The sequence below is a fragment of the Plodia interpunctella genome, chromosome 1, assembly GCF_027563975.2.
Source record: "Plodia interpunctella isolate USDA-ARS_2022_Savannah chromosome 1, ilPloInte3.2, whole genome shotgun sequence".
Classification (NCBI taxonomy): domain Eukaryota; kingdom Metazoa; phylum Arthropoda; class Insecta; order Lepidoptera; family Pyralidae; genus Plodia; species Plodia interpunctella.
In genome coordinates this window covers 97,764-109,835 of record NC_071294.1, presented here as the reverse complement: position 1 = coordinate 109,835, position 12,072 = coordinate 97,764, and the positions used below count along the sequence as shown (strand labels likewise).

Here is a 12,072-nt window from a genome sequence, read left to right as displayed (position 1 = left end):
GCGTGTTTTACGACAAAATAACCGCGCGCCGCTTGCACCAACTGTCGCATAATTTTTGTTGGATATTGCCAACGCAGGACACTGTATGTTGTTTTTGTGTATTTTGGCAGTGCGTTTTGTTACCAATAGTTTCGATGCTCACATCGAAAAATCTTTCTTTTTAATACAACCCTAGGATCCATGTTGCTGTATAAATTACTTATATATAAAAAGGATTTGTAGAGCGAAACTCGGACGATGGAAAAGAATTTCCTTCTTTAGCACTGACAAAAAATAGTTCTAATGAGAACAAACCACCAGAACGCAGGTAAAACTGCGGAGCCACAATTCAGCTGGAAGAAGTGTTATGACTCAACTTTTGGGAATTTACGCCGAGGAGCGACCTCTGTGGCTTGGAACGGCTTGTAACGAAGTTGTAATAGCAGCTGGAGAACCTGGAACCTTACTTCGAATTTATATTTCAATTGTATTTTTTCTTTTTATACTTTAGTTGCGTAACCCCTGGTTTTAAATTAGCATCAGAAGCAAAGTTCTCTTCCAACGTTCTTTTGAAAATTGTAATAGTTTTATTAAAAACGCAGCGCCTAGTCTGAGCTAACGTCTCCCGCACTCTCTCTCGCGTCGGAGCCCAGAGTCCACTTTCCTACACTTTCGTGGAGACGAAGTGGAGACTTCGCATAGTAAAAGCTGAATAATTTACCTAATAATAATAATTGTATAATAACAACATTTACCACATCTAGATAGGAAAACTGTAAATTAGTTCACAATCACAACAACAAACAATATTAAACAATCGACTGACTTAAATATGAGCAGTTTACGTATAATGAAATTCCGAAACAGCCGAATATCGATATCAGATTCGATTGAATCGCGATGAGTTCGCTCGATACACGAGTGCGTATCGTTTCGGTCGGCTGCGCAGTTTTATCGTGATTGGCTAGTGTTTGGAGCCAATAGATTGTTATCGTTTGTAATACATTTAGGAATTGTTTGCAGTATTAACGCCGTATTCCATCTCTCTGATGACAATAAAAGCTTGTGTCAAAAATGACATTTTAGTAAAAATATATATAAAACGGTTCGTAGCGTATACATTCGCCGCGGCGGACAATATTGGGTGAAAGAACCCTTCCCTTGCATCACGTTCTCTCGCAGAACGAGCACTTCCAAGGAGCTATTTACCCGGGAATATTTACGTATTTTCGTCTCCGTATTTAGAATTTATTCACGTTTGCGGTGCTCTATGGAAGTTAACGGCGGGACGTGGAAGGAATGTAAATCTGTTTCGCGCGAAAACCCAATTAAATTGTGGTTGTGTCGCGAAAATTAACCAAAAATTTGGTTACCAGAGCCAAGACCGAGATCAAAGGTGGAAACACTGAATTCCGTAACTCATTTCAAAAATACAGCTGTATAAATTGTGGCAGTGATTCCTGGAATGAAAGCTACTCGACATTTTCGTTTATAATTTACTCTTGAAATAAGTTGTTTTCAGATTTGGATTCTGCTAGAGAAAAAATTTTTTTCTGAAGAGCAAGATAATATATATTTGGTTGTAAGGTTAAATGACAAAAGAAGAAAATGATTAATACACAACAGTAATAAGAGGTTACACACAAAACCAACAAAGACAGTTTCTATGGCTTTGCACGACGTCTATAAACCTTTGGAAATAAATTGTATAAATGACAGTGAAAACTTGTGTGCAAAATGATCCAGCAGCATTGTTATTATAGTCTATGAATTATCACAATGGTCTTTAAATATATTTAATTTATCTAAAGCGTACATATTTTTAAAAAAATTCTAACCTTGTATATACCCTTTGAATAAATGCTATTTTATTTCTGCAATGTTACAATTTCTCATCTTCAATTAAAATAGCAAAATATACTCCCTCTGGAGTCTTGTGACATTTAGTGGAAGGCAGTATTCGAATTGAATAAAGTGTATAAATAAATAAATATATTGGGACAAATCACCCAGATTGAGCTAGCCCCAAAGTAAGTTCGAGACTTGTGTTATGGGATACTAACTCAACGATACTATATTTTATAACAAATACATATATAGATAAACATCCAAGGCCCGGGCTAATCGGAAAAAGATCATTTTCTATTATAACCCGACTGGGGATCGAACCCGGGACCTCTCGGTTCAGTGACAAGAACTTTACCACTGCGCCACCGAGGTCGAGGTATGTAGCAAAAATGTCAATATGAAACATGTTGTAGCCACCGTGCTCAGCAAGTGCAAGATAAATGACTTATAAGGAACAAAACGTCATTGTAAAATAAATCACGGAGGGTTCATTTCTCGAGTACACGAAGCAAACGAAATGGGATCCGCGAATTTTTCAACAGAAGCAGACCTGGATCTAGAACGGACGTGACTGCAGCCGCTCGGGATCATACTGGTCCAGTTATAGCTACTAGTGTAGGTACACTATTGCTCGCTCAATAAAAGACGTGGTCGGCAGGATAACCTTGCTCTTGTCTGAGAACAAAAACAATATAAATTGAACTGGCGCACATTAGCAGGCAGGAGGTGGATCTTAGAGCTTTTCTACTTTTCATTTTTTGACTTAACAAAGACATGAATCAGTTTTACTATCTTACGTTAACATATTTAATTTGTCAATTTTAGGAATTATTGACTTTGGAAATTTTATTAGTGTATTTATTAATCAGAAAATACGTGTTTCAATCGTGCAGTCACTAACTCAATTTGAACTCGCGTTCGAATGCTGCAGCTATTCGGTTCAATAAATTTCTTTGTTTTGACAGGATTTCTATTGAAGTTTATATGAAACGTTTCTTGTTAGAAATGTAAATATTAACTTAATGCAAACGTGATTCACTATGTGCAATATTACCTTTTTTAGGGTATCATACCTCAAACGGTAAAAACACTCACAGTACTTATGAAAAAGTGTCTGTGAAGGCCTAATTTCTGAATTAATGCTTAATCATTGATTTCGCTGTGCCTGGAAAATGATCTTGACACTGAAGTTGCGAGTATGTCACTGTACAATGTCTATTGTACAAGGTCTATTATACAATGTCTATTGTACAATGTCTATTGTACTCTTGAAAAATGTAAATATGTACCATGAAAGTAATTTATTATTACACAATAACATCGAAAATATATCATGCCCTTATTTATATACCTATATTGTTTGTTTTTAAAGCCAAAATATGAGACCAATAAGGTCTAATATTTTAAACTGATAGTAAACTGACATTGTAATTTAAATATAATTTTCAATTTTGTTTGTGTACATATATATCAAAGTTAAATTGAACCATAACAAGGAGTTTTTGCTTCTGATTACATCGATGGCAGTGGTACGGTTCGCAGAACAGTAATGAATTTCGTTTTTGCCGGGTTCGACCGAAATATACACGGAAAATAAATGTTACAGAGGAAATTGTGAAATTTGTACCATTCCCGGAATGTAAGAGGGCGCGGGCGTGCATGGACTTAAACATACGGAATATTAATTAGTAATTTTAAGCGCAGTTCTAAACGTATGAGCTTTAAAAGATTCTTTACCTCTTAATTCTCATGAAAAAGGTTTTGTCAGTGGTGAGACACAAACATCCAGAACTAAATGTACGTCATCAAACACTGATGGACGGCTCCGGTCGCTGAAATTTAAAATTCATCAGTCTTTTTAGCCATACTTTCAAATAGATAAGGATAATTAATATTGATATTCTCTTATAGATTAGTAGTATTAACTACTATATAATATTTTATTAGTAGAACTAGTCTAAGTAATTTAAACTAGAAGAAGTCTATGGGTTCACAGTAATTAATATACCGTTATGATAGATCGGCCTGTTTTATCAAACGAGATTCCCTTTTTTCTTAATGTTATTTGCAAAACCCCGTGGTCTACACTTAAACTAGAAATTTTAGACATAATTAATTTTCCGCGAATTTCGTGTGGAAAAAACGTGTTGTATTAAATTTGGAGCTAAGTGATGTCGATTAAATGTTGCGAGCGAAAAGCAATAATTGCTTTTTACATTTAAGCGTTTTCGGAATTATATTAAATAATATTTAATGAAATATAATTAAACATTCTGTGATTCATTGTTAATTTTTGTTAGACGAAAGATTTGTTTTCTTTTGATTTTACAAAAAAGGCCCTAGTATCCTTACATATTAGAAAACAAAGGCCTCTGTCGCGTCTGTCTGTTCGCGATAAACTCATAAACAATAGATCAACATCGGTTCAGCCGTGGCTGCTACGATACCACGGACAGACATACAAAATTTACCAAAGTACAAAGTAAAGTAGTTTTTACATCTTAGCTTTCTTGTCAGTCAAAAATGTGTCATGATTTGTGCAAGACAACGTAAAGCTAGGATGTACAAGCAACGTAAATATCTTCTGGTCCAGAACGTTGGTACACAGCTCCTCTCAAAATTCAAAATTATTGATTCAACTTAGGATGATACACATATAATTGTACCCTACCTTGTCCTTATTACTTTGTGAAATAAAATTACTTTTTATCCAACAATAATATCTCACCTTAAATTAACTTTTTACATAACACACACATACAAAATTTACACTTTCAAAGCACTGGTGGAGAAGAAGAGGCGCAACCAACTTCACCGCGGCCTTTTCTCCAATGACGTCAATTGACAAATATGGATCTTATGGTCCCATTCTGCTATACTAGATAGGTATTTCCTTTTTTTTCTGGAACTCCTTATTTCTCCAGATCCTGGCTCCTACTCCCACTCTATCAAAGACGTAGAGGTGATAATGTATGCAACTCTGGTAACAATGTTATGCGGCCTTATTACGAAGTCAATTCCGTAGGCATTGCTCACCAAGCCGTCATTCCAATAATTACCTGCTAGAGGAACGGTAAGGGCTACGACCTTTAGAAAGCCGGGCGTCACATCATCAGCTGTATACTATGGCAATGTGATCTGATGCTAAATCTGCTCTACCCTTCTTATGTCTGTACTCTGTTCTGGGCGTAGATTTGTATGAAAAATTACAAGTATCCATAGTCACGAAGTTAAAGCATGGATAAATCATCAAGCTTCTAAAAATGCTAGTACTTTTTGTAAATATTATTTATTCACAATGAAAAAAATCACAAGTTTTTATTAAATGCGGAAACACCAATGGCACTGTCCACGTCGCTGCAGTTTCGAAAGCATTTTAATTTGCATTTAACACGACCATTTCACGCCAGCGCGCGGCGACGTTTTGTTATAATTCTGACCACCGATGAACAAACAAATAGGTAACGCATTTATAGTGTTATGCAGATATAGTATAATTATAGTAATGCCCACCCCGGAAGTTCAAAATAAAACGTATTCTGGATTTCATACAAACCGTTAAGTAGTACTTGCCCATTCAACAGTAACAAATACCTATGTATCCTAACATTTATTCCGGCTAATGTACTTCTCGGCTGCTGTCTGCCTCTGATTTGACCTAAAATCACTCCTTCACATGAAAAGATATTGGTGTGTAGCAGAAAGTTGAAAATTTTACTTAACACGTCCGCTGTTATATCAAACTTATTCGAAGACACACAAAAAATATTGATTTTTTAAATAATACACTAGGTGTGGATTACTTTGTTTCAACGTATATCAAAGTTTAACACTATAAAAGCGACGGCGGCGGCGGCGTGGCGACAGTTTAACACATAGCGGTCCTGTTGGCCCCCGGTAAAAATGTGCACACGTTAGAGTTTTAATGGCCAATCATAATTCTGGTCACAATGCGACCGAGTACAAACTAAAACTACATTTCTGGTTGCGACATTTCCGTTAAAATTTTGCACCATATTATTAATTTACATACATAAAGCTGCATTGGGAATACAATACAATGATGAAATAAATATGATAATTATCCTATTTCAGTTAAAGTAAAATCAATGCAAATTTTCGAATATTTTGACAACATGCAGTTTTCCAAAACACTAAAGAAAAAAACATTTAAATTTCAAGCAAGGGATAGCGCATATGAAGAGAATTTCACAAAGTACTAACATTCTTGAAAATAAAAACGAAGTTTAAAAACAATGCTATGAATGTACCACGAATTCAAAAGTACAAATGTTCGAAAGCAAAAAATTATGACATAAAACATTAAAACGAGGTGAGCAGTTGGATTTCACTTTTGCCCTATTTTACTATTGAGGGAGTTGCCTCTTGCCTTTTACAAAGCAATTTTTAAAATTCATCTTATGACATAAAATTCAATAAATCGTTTTTGTAAAAAACATTATCGCAAAATATCTAGATGAACTATGATGCAGTTTTAAGATTTAATGAAACTTATGGAAGACGTGGTCAATATTTAATTTAATTTTCAAGTTTATTACAATAACATGTTAACAAATAATAGAAACTATTGAATAATTATTATTCATCAATAGCCAAACAAATAAAACAATTTAAAATGAAAATAAAGAATTCACTTTATATCCTACATTTAAATTATTTCGATGGCTAAACTGCAGCTTCAACATGACACGTGGAATTAAAATATAAAATGAAATAATAATTCATTTTATAATTTAATTCAACGTGATCACATAAAACTAAAATTGTTATTTTATCTGTTATTTCCAGTGCATAGCAGTGGTATTGCAACATATCCAATTGACACCCACACAGCGGGCATCAAAAATTTGGAACTCTGGGAGGCATTGATATCCGAGAATACATTCCCCTCCAATGGCATCGCAATTGTTAAAGAAGTCTAAAAAACATATTTAAATTAAAAAAATATAATTTCACAAAATTACATTAGTGCCCCATGACTGAAGTAATACCTTTACTTTACTCACTGAAATTTCCATTATAATTACGATAAGCCGTGATCGACGTAACTATCACAGCTGCGCAGGAGCAAACAGTAGTCTCAGCCACATAATGAATGTTGTAACAACTGTGATGGGCGCCGTCCACGCTCTTTATATTACGAGCTGAATATTGGGTATAAATGCGAAGCTGAAACGAATTGATGTCAAAGGTCTTGAATTTGATTCAACGGCCGAGCTATTTAAAGCATAAGCTTAAGCCCTGACTGCGCTAATCGCATCCTTTGTAAATAGTAAATGTTACAAAGGAGAAAGATGAAAAACCCGGTCAAGTGCGAGTTGAACTCGCGTGAAATTACTCTGTACGCATTTGTTTGGGTCATAGGATTACACTATCTTACCAAATTTCAGCTGATTTGGTCCAGTTGATTGGGAGCAAATTGGGACACACAAGTGATCCGTTTGTTGATTTTTAGTACGGAACTTTTAAAACGAATATCATGCGGTTGAAATAAAGGGCACAATATGTTAGAGTTATATTTTTGTCGCTTTAAAATAAAAAATGTATGGTTTACCTCCTTTCATTATAAATTTTGCCCCAGAAAGTATAATAGTTTCGATCGTTGACACTATAGGTAGTCGACATCTTCGTACGTCTTAGTTGATACTATTTTCGAGACGAGCGCAACACGCTCGGGGCGCCCACACCGTCACTCAAAGCCAGGTTTATACAGTGAAATACAAGTATATTTGTTAATTAGAGAAAACAAAATGATCATTCTGTTGTAGACCTATACAAACTGTTGTATACGTAACTACTCTTTTAATGAAGTTCTACAAAAATGTCTTTATATTTTTTTGAGAATTTTACTCACAGTAACACAGATTTTATTTCTGTATAATGTCTTGGGGAAATTCATTTAAGCGATAAAGTGTTTAGCTTAACATTCCAGTAATTGTATTGTAAACAATTATTATTACAAGCAGATAAGTATATTATTTCAACCACAAATATGAACAAACCACCCCATAAAGGATACACATGGTACTCACTGGTTTAAGGACTTGACGGTCACACGCTGGATATTAGATATATACTTAAACACTAACAGGCAGGTAGCCTATAGTCTATAAAAAAACTACATAACCCCGACTCGGAAGTTGTTGACATCCTCTGATCTGCTAGAAAAGAACTGATGTTTTCCTAACGGATGAACACACATTTTCCAAGTATAGCTGAGAACACTCTCGATTAAATTATCTTTCAAATAAAAATTATATCAAAATTGGTTTGGAGCAATTGCGCCGACCTTTACATTTATTATCCCAACACAAGTGCCCAACAAGCAGAGCAGGCGCGTCAAAATAAATAAATTGGAAAGTTTCGACCTCAGATTGTAGAACAAGCAATAACCAGCAAACGACTTTACTCCACAACTTCAACACAAGGAGTCAACAGACTGACAATGCTACTTTAAGTATCGAAACTTTTCTTGGTTTTGTTGTGAAAAGAAAATGATCAGAAGCGTTTGGAAACAGCCATCATTAATCATTATATTCTACTTCTCTAGTGTTATTGCCAACACTGGCGTCTAATTTTGTACAAATCGCCAAAAGGTATCAAATTTGACTTTCATGAATGTGTTCAAAATTTCCATACTTTGTTTTGTGAGTAGTAAAATCTAATTGTAGTGTACGCGACAAACGCACGTATTAGTTTCGTGATGTGACCTATACAAGTATAACCTAACTACTTAATTCGTTGTCAAGCGAACCCCCCTCCTAAATTCCACGCGTGATGCCTTCGAAGAAGGCTTCCCTTGAACATGAAGAAGTTTTATCCTAGAATAGATATTATCGTTGGCAATCTGGAGACGATCTCCATCCGCGCCGCAGAGATACCAGCTGTCGCCCGGCGCCGCCTGCATTTGCATATAGAAACGATGCAGTCAAAGCCGTTAGCCCACGAAAATAGCGGTAATAACAAACGCTAAAAAATACACATCAATCATCTATATTTAGGTTGTATAAGTACAAAACATCACTTAATTGATAAGTTAGTAGATTTATTGGAATTGCATCCAATATGGCCAAAGCCCAAGAAGCCCATTGTGTTATTAATTTTTTATTAGGATACGCATATCGCCAGGTAGGGAAATGTTAATTTATAAGGGAAATTAGCGGCAAAAATTTGAAAAACCTATACGCAACATTATATATTTAGTGGCTCCGCATCGAGCGAAGCCCTCATCGCTCCAGCCGCTGTTTGTGCAAGCGGAGCTCTCGACCGGGAAATTCTATTCTCGCTTATTGGCGTGTTTGCTGACAAACAGACAGATCAAACACCTCGCACTCGTTACTCGCGACCGATTGTGTTACTCGCACGAGCCGCGCTTACAGTAAATAATACAAAGTGTACAGATTATATTACCGGATCTGTTTCCTTGTCCAGTTCTTGTAGTCTAAAGTGTTACTCGACTTTGGCGACTCTTGGCTTAGTTTACCGTGTACAGGGTTTAGAGCTGATCTGTATATATCAATTTGCGGTGTGGAAGTAGCCAGTGCTCGAGCGACACAGTAGCTAACATTACTTATGGTTGAAGGCGCCATAATACATGTATGTCTAAGAGAAAGTTGCGCGTCACTTGATCGTCACTTACGACATCGTGATAATCAAATTGCGCTGGTTGTGTTCATGTTCATAGCCTTCATATTCGTGTCAGCAGCGTCTCGCAGATAAAGTTTAGAAGCACCGTTTGCGCTGGTACAGCCGCGTCTTGTACAAACGAATAACTAAAAATTACTCGGGAAACGAAATTTGTCTAGCCATATGTTTCAGCCTGGCCCTGGCAGAAGGGGCAAACTCAAAAAATGCAGGCATGATGAGAATATGCGTGCTAATGGTCTGACAAGAAGATAAGTGCGAGAAGTAAAGAAGAAAAGGCACAAAGCTGACTCATGGTCACATATTTACGGGTGAGGAAGAAGTTAGAAAAACACTCAGAAAAAAAGAGATATTGTACTTCTAAATGTCTGTTCTCACCAGGGTAATTAATCTTCAAACCATTAGACTTGGCAGTACTGTAGGCACCTCCAATAAATACTACCATGATGGCCGCTCACAACGGGGCTTTTGATAAATTGTGACGTCACCGCGCGGAAATTTCGCGTCAAACGTGACGAAGGACCGGTGTCCTTGACGTATAGTTGCGAGGTACACGCAGGATCGCTAACCATCCATTATGTGGAAGGTGGGCGGAGCCGCTACCTTATTTCAGTGTGGAAAATTAAGATACTTCGTGCGATGACAGAATTGGTTATTAGTTATCGGAATTCGCTGATATTTTGAAAGAAGTATTTCGGATAAACAAGTTTGTCTTGAGCTTAACTAGTACATCTTGACACGCACGCACAAGCTTATAAACTAGTTCGGATTGAGATTTTAACAAAACTAAGGAGAACCTACATTTGGTCTGTACCTGTAAGGCCGCTTGACTTCCCTCTTTCCCGTTTAAGGTCTATGTCTCCTATGTTTATAATCTGTGCAAAGTGTATTGACACTTTATCGTAGTCATAATAATATGACGCATAATTTAATCTTTAACGAAGAAATCAATTATACATAGATGAAGGAACAATCTCATGTTATCATGAAAAGTATAACGAAATGAACAACCACACTAGTGTTCAGCAAACATGAGCACCGTTTACAAGCTTCACTTGCAAGCTGGCTACTGTAGAAAGAATCTAAGTGGATGCAAATGCAACCCGTTCTGAATAAGTATTTGTGGTTTTCTGTTTTGTTTTCGCGTTCCGCAACTTTTATGTTCAATATGCTAGTTCACATGTTTTTCACGTCTTGATGAATATTCCATTCAAAACCATTTTAGAAACGTCAGTGATTAAACTACTGTGATAATGACAATGCTTCCAAAGATATGACAACATGATTACAAAATGAAAAGTTGTTACAACATTTTAGTTTTTTATGATGGTTGAGTTCGTTTTCATAATTTCATACTTTTGAAAATAGACATTACAGCCAACTTTAAATCTTCGTATGATCCCGTTGCATTGTTACAGTCTATGAATAATCATAATGATACTAAATATAACTATTTTACCCAGATTATACATATTTATTACAAATCTCTGACCTTGTCAACTACCCTATTATTAACAACTATCTTATAGATCAACAAAAAATAAAATCCCGCAACTATACTAACACTATACTCGACGATTGTTGATGTCAGTATATGTGTGCGTCGTTGACGCTCTATGGCTGAGAACGGAACTGGAATAGGGTCAGCTGAAAGATCAAATATTAAGTAATAACTCACTAAACATAGTCCATAATGTTGAATGATTAAGCATCTCCGAGCTTACCTTGAAATTACTCGCTACACAGTAATATTTCACCGCTCTCCAAAAATGATCAGTTCCAAATTTTCAAGATATACGAACAATGAAACATGTGACTCAGTAATAAAAAGTTCTTTTTTCCATTTGGTTACAAAATCATTTGTAAAGTTTCTTAAATATTTTACGAAACAAATGAAACCTTGTAAGTAAACATATGCCTGTGCCAAAACAAAAATTTTCTATTTCTGCAATTCATACTCTTGATTGCTGAGCAGAGCCATTATAAAAATATGTAAGTAAAACAGCGTGTAGGATCGTCAGTCATAGTCCCGTCATGAGGAATCTATTATCATCCGAACACGCAATATCAAGTTGGGTAATAATAATATTGTTGCTACGAGTATACAATGCCAACGCTATTTCTGATCGATACTATCTACAATGCATGTTCGAGCTGTTGCACGTGAATTGTATGCGAGCGGTTCGCAGGCGTGTTTTATATGCAATCTATTATTTAGGTACCTGTATTAATAACAATATACATTTTAAAACAAAAACTTTTGGTATATCATGAGTAGAAAGTTACCTGTAATAGCAAATATAGTACCTGCCTAATTTTTATTCCAAAATCCTATGCCTATACGCAGTTTTGTACAAATAAATACATCGGTAGTATATATAAACTTTTAATTAATGTCCGTTAAAAAGCGCTTACATACCGATACTCTGTATCTCTTAGATTCGCATTCTAGATGCGTATTAGCTAAGCGTTGACTCTATACACTGTCCCAGCGATGTCATGCCCGATCGGTCTGGTTTCCAGATGCACAATTAGATGAGCAATGCATATTACTGGACTTGAACTACTCATTGGAAAGTC

At 35.9% G+C, this 12,072-nt stretch overlaps 1 long non-coding RNA gene across 2 annotated transcripts; it reads right to left on the bottom strand.

Annotated features, from left to right (window-relative positions):
• Positions 1–734: 734 nt before the first annotated feature.
• Positions 735–7,008, bottom strand: LOC128672216 (uncharacterized). Of its 2 annotated transcripts, none has more exons than XR_008404936.1 (3): positions 6,840–7,008; positions 3,565–6,766; positions 735–2,502 (listed from the first exon to the last, which is right to left on the bottom strand). It is a non-coding gene; the product is annotated as an uncharacterized LOC128672216 (long non-coding RNA). The 2 variants fall into 2 exon arrangements; XR_008404940.1 differs by having other exon boundaries at positions 6,855–7,008.
• Between the last annotated feature and the right edge of the window lie 5,064 nt (positions 7,009–12,072).